Raw genomic sequence first — 9,594 nt, forward strand, 5'->3', positions numbered from 1 at the left:
TGGCAGGATCAAATCAACTTCTTGCAAAGGAGCTTCCACTGGTTTAAAAAAAAAAAATACAGAAGGGGGCTAAGCAACAGAGAGAATTACCCCACTAACCTTTCATCCTGAAGATCTGGGAGCAGATCTTCAACCAAGTTACAAATGGCAAGCAGTCTAATTCATCCCTGGAAGCCAATGGAATTAGACCAGGGATTCATTTGTCCCAAGTCTGGTGTTGGGTACCCTACATATATCCTAGTCATTCACCTTTCTTTGTTTACATCATAAAACCATCACATCACATAGGACAACTAGTTCTTTGGTTAGACCGGCTACAGACTGAAATAGTAGGTGGATTACAAGTCAAGACTGGGGGATATTGACTCCTTGAGAACTTTTATTCAGCATATGCCCACTGTACGTTTCATATGCATATTTCACTTTCATAGCAATAAAATCTCTAAAAATGTTTTTGGTTTATTTTTTATTTTTACAGAAAAACACAATTTTCTCCATTGTACACTACCTTGCCTCTACTGTGTTAAACAGATGAGCATCACACTGTAGTATAAATTCCAATAAGAACATTTCAATAAATCAATTTAAAATTGCATTCAGATGCTCAGTTGTCTTATGCTATTTTTTTTATCAATGCATCATACATAATTCACAAAACCTATACCAATTAATTAAAAAATTCTCATGTTTGCCAGAGAATAAAATAATAATAAAAAATCTCTTTCTGTATTGCCAAGCTATTACATACATATCCCTCAACACCTTGAGGTGGGCTATATCTTAGTTTTCAGTCATACATGCTTTAGGGGAAAAAAAAAAAAAAGATAAACAAGCTTCACCATGTCTTTGAAAATGTAAATTTTTTCTGTTTAGAATATATAGACTGTATGAATTTTCTCAAGTGTGATTATTATTGTTTTTTCAAGGCTACTGCCATAAACAAAATAAAACTAAAATCTGACTTAGCGACAAAAAATGCATTTAGTTTTTAAACTCTGCTTACAACAATAATTAATGTATACTTTAGTTTTAACAGTCAATAAAGTCCTGTTTGGGAAGTTTAAGAAACTGATTTGAAAATAGGATCTGACCCAAAAAGAGAAGCTGAGCTTATGTAAATTAGTGTACCTGCATTTAATGTCAGTAGAATTACGCAAATTTATATCACCTGAGGCTATAACCCTTTATGTTTAAAACTCAATTTGAGAATTAAAATAAGGTAAGTTGGTACATACATTTAAAATGGCTGGTAAAATTTCTATGGGGACGAGTCATTCTAGTCAGTGCAGGAAGTTTATATAAAAGATACATACACACAACCCCCCTCCACCCAGAATGTCTATAATGTGCAGGACAATTCCACAAAAATAACATTGATTTAATATTCCTGACACTTAGTACCATTTCCCTTCTGCCACAGAGATTCTTTGTCCCTTTTTATTGGTCCATACTAAATTCTAATTATTTATTTTCCTGCAATACCCTTCTCCCAGGCTCAAATTGTTTTTTCCCCTGTGTTACTGAATGTATTTTTCTCTTTGGAGCTTCACTTTACACCAATATTTCGACATATATTTAATATATATTTGCTGTCATGGTGAATATAAGACTAAGCCTTGTATTTCTGATGTTATTTTGATTAATGTCACAGGTTTGCTGAATGATACATCCAGGAATTAAGTAGGACTTTATAATATTCTTTTTATTTAGTCTACCAAAGGTTATATATTTATTTACTGTATAGATGTGAGTGGTTTTCCACTCCATTTTAATCAAATGTAAGCACGAAATTTTAACAATCAAAAAAATTAAAAGTTACTGTCTGAACTACAACCTATTTTTTGTTTCAAACTGTATTATTATCCAATTATATAAATTAAATACAAGTAATAGAAAGTGTCATCAAACATCAGACATTAAAATACAGCAATACTAGGAAACAAAACGATGAACCTGAAAAAACAGTGATAGACCATGGATGAAATACTAGTCCCAGAGAAGTCAATAAGAATTTTGCCATTAACTTCAATGGAGTCAAGATTTCACCCCATATATATACACAGCCATAAGCAGACACATATTTCACTTATTATATTTCTCACTGAGACCAGACTCCATAAGCAGAAAGTCCCAAAATGCCAGACACAGAAAAATGTGGGAGTTAATGAAAGTAACATTCTATATCCTCAGTTTCATGATTATTTCTAACGTAAATAATTTTCAATAGTAAAATGAAGGAACACCAAATTTGAATGGATGATAGGTATAGGTAAATTTGCAAGTGAAATGAATGAAAGTCCTTACCCAAATGGGTCAAAAAGGAATGCTCTGGAAGACTGATTCTAACGTATAATCTCAGTGTTTACAGGTGGTGCTGTACAGCAAGTTTGCCTTGGTTACACAAGTTATATTTTTGTAATGATTTTTGGACTCATATTTGTGACATGATACCAGTTTACCTGGTATATTCAAAACAAAATTATCTTGTTCTAAGCTCCACATTTATCTGATTATTTCAACTTTTAACTTGCTTCCAATTATTAAAAGTTCCAGTTTAAGGTGGCATAGTCCTTGTGGCCATTTGATTTTAGTAACAAAGGATATATATGCACTACTAATCTAATAGGAGGGTACAAAACAACCTTCAGAACATATCAACACAATTTCTTTGTCATCCACAGGTAGTGGGTAGTATTTACACTTACACTGACAGAAAATGAAAGACTCTTTCTGCAGCTTTCCCTATCTTATTGGCAGTGGGAGAAAGAGTCTAGGAATTGAACCTAGGTGTCATATATAACAGTAGACACTAGTACCAATAGGTCACTGGTTGGTCTTTTAAATAATCTCTAGTGAATAAATAAGATTTCAGAAAGTTTTTACTAGATAATTACACTTCCTGATTTTGTAATTAGTGGAACTACATGTAATTACATAATAATTATGATGGTAATTACGTAATTAAGATGTATAATTATGTAGTAAAAAACATTATGGAAATAAAAGCCATTAACTGTATAAGCACAATACATTTTAAAAATAAATTCTGTATCATCTGTTTAAAACAACTATATTTCTCAAAATATCAAAATGATTAGACCTTGTTATCAATCACTTGCTGGCAAGTTTTGTAAAAATATATTTTTTACAGGAACATTAAAAAAAAGCATCTGAAATCTAAACCCCAGCATTACACTATCTCCTTTTGCCATCTAGGCATGCACATACTGAGGTTTATACAGAGTTAAATTGTTTCCGTTTGCATTGTTACACTTCCAGACTCCACAAAAATTAGCTAAAAAAAAAAAAAAAAAAAAAACAACCACCAGAAAATTGGGATCTGAAACCTAGACAAACTTTGAAGTCAGGTCCAATAACCTTGACAGTGCCCTATTGAAAAAACAGTAGCATCTCAGATACTTTCTTTTCACTACAGCAAGTGTTCTCCTCCCATCTGTGATAAGAGATCTATACTAAAAGCTATTTTGTATTTTAACTCAATTTATAAACAAAACTGACAGTGTTCAGATAAATGAAAGCAGAATGACATGGGTCTACATGGAAAAAAGTGTCTCAGTGCTGAGGTATACATAAAAAATAAATTGAAACAATAGGGTGGGGCAGTGGAGATTTCAAAAGAGTTTTTAGTACCATTTATAAAGGGTGCTATATAGATTTCTGTAACCTAAAATATCATTAAATATTTTCAATAAGATGACTGCAACATTTCATTTTGAATTTTCTCCCCACTTTCTAGTTTACATATTTTTTTTTGATTTTCGCTTATATGTAAAATAGTCATTAACGTAGCATAATTATGTAAGTACAATAAGTTGCAAAGTAGTGTCAAAATATTTATTTGAAAAAGTCAACTATTATAATTCATGCTGAGTCAGGAGTAAATTAAACTACAATCTTTCTTCCCCCTCTCCCCAAAATTAGTGCAAGGATAAATATCCATCTTTAATCAACCCTGTTTTACTAATGAGAAAGGATTGACCATGGTTAAAGCACAGGACAGGGATTCAGAAGCTCTCCATTCTACTCTTGGCTCTACCATAGCCTTCCTGTGCGACCTTAGGAATGCCCAATTTTTATGCACCTCAGTTTCCATAGCTGTAAATTGGACTCACATAACTTCAGAAAAGTATTATAAGCTTTAATTCATTAATGTCTGCAAAGCATTGAGCTTAGATGAAAAGGGATATAGAAATGTCAAGTATATTGGGTTTTTTAAGTGTTACTTGGGGAGGTGCTTTTCATAAAGGGGAAAAAAAACCAAACATGATGCAATATTAAGGCAATGTGTGTCAGAATAAGAAGAATTCACTCATATCCAAACGCCCATAAATTGAGCTAAGTCACATTCTTAACACTATCTGTACCACTATTTGTATTTAATAAAAGACAAAAAAAAGGGAAGTGTAAATGAATTGATATTATTCTGTAAAGTCTCCATGACTTTGTGAAGATCACATGCATGCATTTTAGACAACTTTTAAAACATAAGTTATTTGGGAAAGGTCTAGGAAATAGCTAAACTCTATTAATTGCCTGAATATTGTAAAGGATTGTAAATGATTTACTTATTATTAAATATTGTAATTATTTATAATTAAGTACTGTAAAAACTATTTCACTTTCCTTTATAGCCATTCCACATATATTGTTGGAAATGTAAATTGGAAAAAAAGCTACAAAAACAATCTGACTTCATGCCTGAACCTCAATCTTCTAGTTCTATGTCTTCACTATTTTGTGGGTTTCACATTTCCTCTCCAAAAGTAACTGTAATTCAAGGAAGGTCACCAGGAAGATGCTGGAGCCAAACACTGCTAAAGCCAAACACATTTAAAAGTTGTCTTCTTTGAAGCAGAAAAAGTTGTTTTGAATCTTCAGTTGGGAGCAATGAATTGACACTGTTGAATCTGCTGCTGACTCTCAGATTTAGAAATTGCTAAATTTAAAAAATCATTTATTGAAGGACATGATGGAAAATAATCCACTCAAGACTTCTTAAAATCCTGTGCAGAGCAACACTTGGTCACCTTTAAGAACTGAAGACAATTACTAGTGCCTAAAGGTGTGACACTAACTGAAACTCAGTGTCCACTGAAAGAGGTGTAGAACTCAGATAATTATCTGTGGAACCTCACTGTATTGTGAAATCACTTTTTTTTATCTGTCATTGCTAGCAGATGGGAACACAACTAACACTGACTTTTTTAAACGAATGGCTCTCTGTGCTATTTCCCCCTTCTTCACTCCCCTTCAAAAAAAATTAATATTCATACTTCTAATTCCATCTCCTTCCCTGCTCACTGCTGTGAGCCATTTGTTACAGTCTTCATCTTTGCAGGCAGAAAAGATATGGAAAATAACTCCAGTGTTGACTGAGGGGCCACATATTTCATTGCACAGTGATTCATTTATTGTCTCCATCTCAGTCTCTCTCTCTTCTCCATCAGAAACATCAACTTCCACATCTCACGTATGAGCAAAAATATCTTCTTGCTTAGGTGCCCTTCCAAACTTAGTTGCAGTATCCTGTCTCCCTCTCAAACAGCCACCACCAGCCAACATGCCGATACTAAAGCCCCACCCCATTAAGTAGCTCTGCCAACATCTCCATTATATAGGGTCTACTTTCAAAGCTTTATAATAACTCATCCATAAAAAAAATTCACTTCATACTGATACTTGGCACACCAAGTTATGAACACACTGGGGAAAAACAATGTTTAAATTATAGGATGCAAACAAATATTCAGAGTTGAATTTTGTGTTTTTATGTGTAAGTCACTCAGCCTAAAACAGTTTCATTTTTCTCAATTCAATTTTGCAGTTTATTCATCCAGAAAGTAAACTAGGCACTTTTGGTATTTCTATGAAGGGGTGGAGGTAGGGGACGTACACGGCTGTGATAACCGTGTAAAAGCATTTTCTGAGCATGCACAGGCTTTTATGGAGCCACAGCACATAAATACCTAATCTGAAGAATTAGATTGTAGTTCCAAATACTAGCATACGTTTTGGAGGTGCAGTGCTTCCTAAAATCCAGCAATGTTTCAATTACTAATGACTTCGAAGTATCCTCCCTTCCTCACTGTTTTCTGTTCAGTCACTAGACTGACAGGTTCAGTTTATTGGATTCCAGTGCCAAGGAGCTGAGAACATTCTATGTCACAGAATATATCTAGGCATCTATATGGCCTCCATCACTGTAGTGTATGAGTGCCTAAAAAGAACATGAATAAATTTATCCTCAACACCCTATCGCCAGGGGCGGCTCTATGTGTTTTGCCGCCCCAAGCATGGCAGTCAGGTGGGCTTCGGCGGCACGCCCGCGGTCTCGGTGGCGTTTCTGTGGGTGATCTGCCGGTCCCGCGGCTTCGGCGTACCCACTGCCGAATTGCCGCCGAAACCGTGGGACGGTGGACCTCCCGCAGGCACTCTGCCGAAGACTGCCTGACTGCCGTCCTCACAGCGACCGGCAGGCCATCCCCCGGGGCTTGCCGCCCCAGGCACGGGGTTGCTGGTGCCTGGAGCCGCCCTTGCCCTTCGCAACAGGGGGAAGTGTTACTACCCTCATTTTACTGACAAAGAATGGAGACAGATAGATTAATCGTCAGATTGTGATCCTGTTACACTGAATAGTACCTTACACAACGAACAGTTTTACCTGAGTTAATGGAACTACTTGTCGAGTAATTTACTACTCAGTGCGAGTTAAGGGACTGAAGTGGTTCTAAGTGACTTGCCTAAAGTCACACAGGAAGTCTATGGCACATGAGGGAACTGAAGCAGCTATGTTTCAGCCACAGTGGTAATACCCAGCGTTACTTGGCCTTTATACCTCGATTTTTTTAAAAATGTCAGCAAGAAAACAACTATAGCAAATTCTTATCTATATGCATAATGTATGAGATTTCTATGGAATGGCCATATAGAATCTTCAATAAGTCCCACTAGAGTCCCTTCTGATTTTCTGATGTGGCCATGAAAAAAAGTATTTGTTTTGGGGTGCAGTTCTCACACAATGAGCACAGTTATTGTCTGGTTAGTCAGTGTGCTGTGTTGCTTATATCTCCATCTATGTAAATGGCTGACAGACTACCCTCTTCATCCATGCCTTCAGAAAGTGCAGCTCGTGAAATCAGGTTGTCTGATCAGATCCAGACTGAAGCATTGCAGAGCCTGTCTTGTAAGTGTAAGAAAATGAGCCTTGCTGCTCACATTTTGAGTTGATTAATGGAACATTTATCCTCCTCTGCCCCAATTTTTAAAGGAAGGGAATTAACAAGAAAACATGACAGTTCCCGAGCTGTTACTATCGTCTGTGATCAGAGTTATTCAACAGGGGGGCAAAGGTCAGATTTCTTGTTGAACTGTCATTACATAAGCAATAGGCCCTAACTTAGGCAGTCAGCAGCAGGAATTTCTGGGAGCCTTTAGAATCTGGTTTCCTTTCAGAGAGCAAAAAAGTGTGAGAAGGTCTCATGGACTTCACTATTAACATATTAAGCTAAGATCTGCTCTGTCTGCCTGGGGTTTCCACATGAAATTTAAAGGCAATACTTTTTACCTATAAACCCCCCAAATGACGAAGGGCCTACCAATCAGAGAGACTGCCTCTCTCTCTATGCTGTACTACCACAGGTGAGAACACCTGAGGTGCACAACTTGGATCCACACTGGCATAAGTGAGAAAGGGCTTCTGACAGGATATTCTTTGTGAGGGCTTCAGGGCTTTGGACTTCACTCCCCCATCTATGGTCTAAGGCAGCTTTAATCTGATGGACCTTCCTGGCACATTGCAAAGCTTGTCTTTTTTGCCAGACATTTGAAAATGGAGGAAAAGGAGAATTGTAGAATGGGGAGTTGTTGGATGGGCGTTATTACATTTTACGGCGGCAAAGAGGGTATTTTTGTGATACATTTTTAAATTAAGACAAGAATATATACATAGGTGCCCTTTTTAGCATGTACATATATAAAGTAAATCAATACAGATGTGTGCTCAGTGTTTCAGGCTTGTAAACACGAAACTCTGTGCTTTCAAACAAACATTCCCACATCAAAATAGGTGTAGCAGTTGCAGAATTTATACTTCCTGTCCAGTTTGAGACACTTATCCTGGGTCAGAAAAGTCTTGTCCATTTCTATGCTAAATATTGTTCCTTTACATTCTAGCTTCTGGAATGGTTCCTAGGAACACTCTTCATATTTCATGATCTAATTGTACAATCCTAGGAAGGACCCTATTTTGGGAATGGCTTCCCTGGCCGATGGGTCCTCGTATTTAACTAAAGAGGGCTACTGACAGAACGAACATTACCTTAGTAAAAAGTTCGTGATGCTGTGGTTAGACTAAAACATCAGACTAATTAGTAAATGCCTGGCCTCCTTTGGATCTCGGTAGCAAAGGAACTATCTCAAGTTGAAAGCTTGTATCACTGATTTTCAGTATTCCATTCTGGAAGCTCAAACTGCAGAAATGAATTCACCTTCTTAGGGGTATCAAAAAGAGGCACCTAGATACTCTGGAAAAGAGGGTGCTGCCATACCAAGACAGAGCCCACACTCCTGCCTATTGAGCATGTGCAAGCTAAGAGGTTCCAGCTATACTTCCTGGATCGTATACTGTGTTTATCACCGTAGTACTGGTGCATTTATTTGTTCTACTGTAACCTTTTTCATCTCTTGGTCTTCTACCCTAACTGGGATGTGGGAAAGGAGATTATTCTGCAGTGGAGGTTTCTGTCAGGCTACTACTATAGCTGACTCATCTTTTCTCCATAGGAACCACTATGGAATTCCTGTAGGAGTTTCAACGGGATTAGTAACATTTATTTTTGGATCAACAACGCATCAAATGTGGGGACCAAAATTCAGTTTATTCAGTCTTGTATTTAAGTCCGCCACCAACTTGAATTTTTATAGAGAAAGGTAATTTCCAAGTATCAGAGGGGTAGCTGTGCTAGTCTGGATCTGTAAAAGCAGCAAAGAGTCCTGTGGCACCTTATAGACTAACAGACATATTGTAGCATGAGCTTTCCTGGGTGAATACCCACTTCTTCAGATGCACCCTATAAGGTGCCACAGGACTCTTTGCTGCTCTATAAAAATTGTGTATCTATTATAGTTAACTAACATAATAACTGAAAGAAGTAAGCACAAATATCTTTAAGTTTGCTTAATTTGTACATTTAACTGTGCTTTACATATAGTTAGTTTCATGGCTTGTCTTAGTCAGTCAGTTTCTCTGCTGCTGAGAGATATTAACACAGGAATATAACCTTTAAAGAGGGAAATTAAAAAATATTCTCGACGTACAATATCAAAGATTTTTCTATCAGAAATTGCAATTCTTTTAAATTAGTTAATTTAGTCAAGCTGACAATGTCCCTTCCAACCTCATAACAAAGAGCATTTTCATCATTAGACCATTTGAAAAAAGCCCCACATTCCTCTTCCCAAAGCACTATTACTTCAGAAGAACAGGAGCCACATGCATGGGATTCTTAAGCCACTGACTCCTATGCAACCTCTTCCTCATGCAGGGGATTCCTAAATTCATTTGGTCTCCTACTT

The 9,594-nt window shown here is 36.6% G+C and overlaps 1 protein-coding gene across 3 annotated transcripts in view; it reads right to left on the reverse strand.

The window, feature by feature from the left end:
- POLA1 (DNA polymerase alpha 1, catalytic subunit) overlaps nucleotides 1–9,594 on the reverse strand; it is a 349,978-nt gene that overhangs the window by 49,417 nt on the left and 290,967 nt on the right. The gene's annotated exons all lie outside the window — the stretch shown is intronic.

This window comes from Chrysemys picta, chromosome 1 (genome assembly GCF_011386835.1).
Source record: "Chrysemys picta bellii isolate R12L10 chromosome 1, ASM1138683v2, whole genome shotgun sequence".
Lineage (NCBI taxonomy): Eukaryota > Metazoa > Chordata > Testudines > Emydidae > Chrysemys > Chrysemys picta.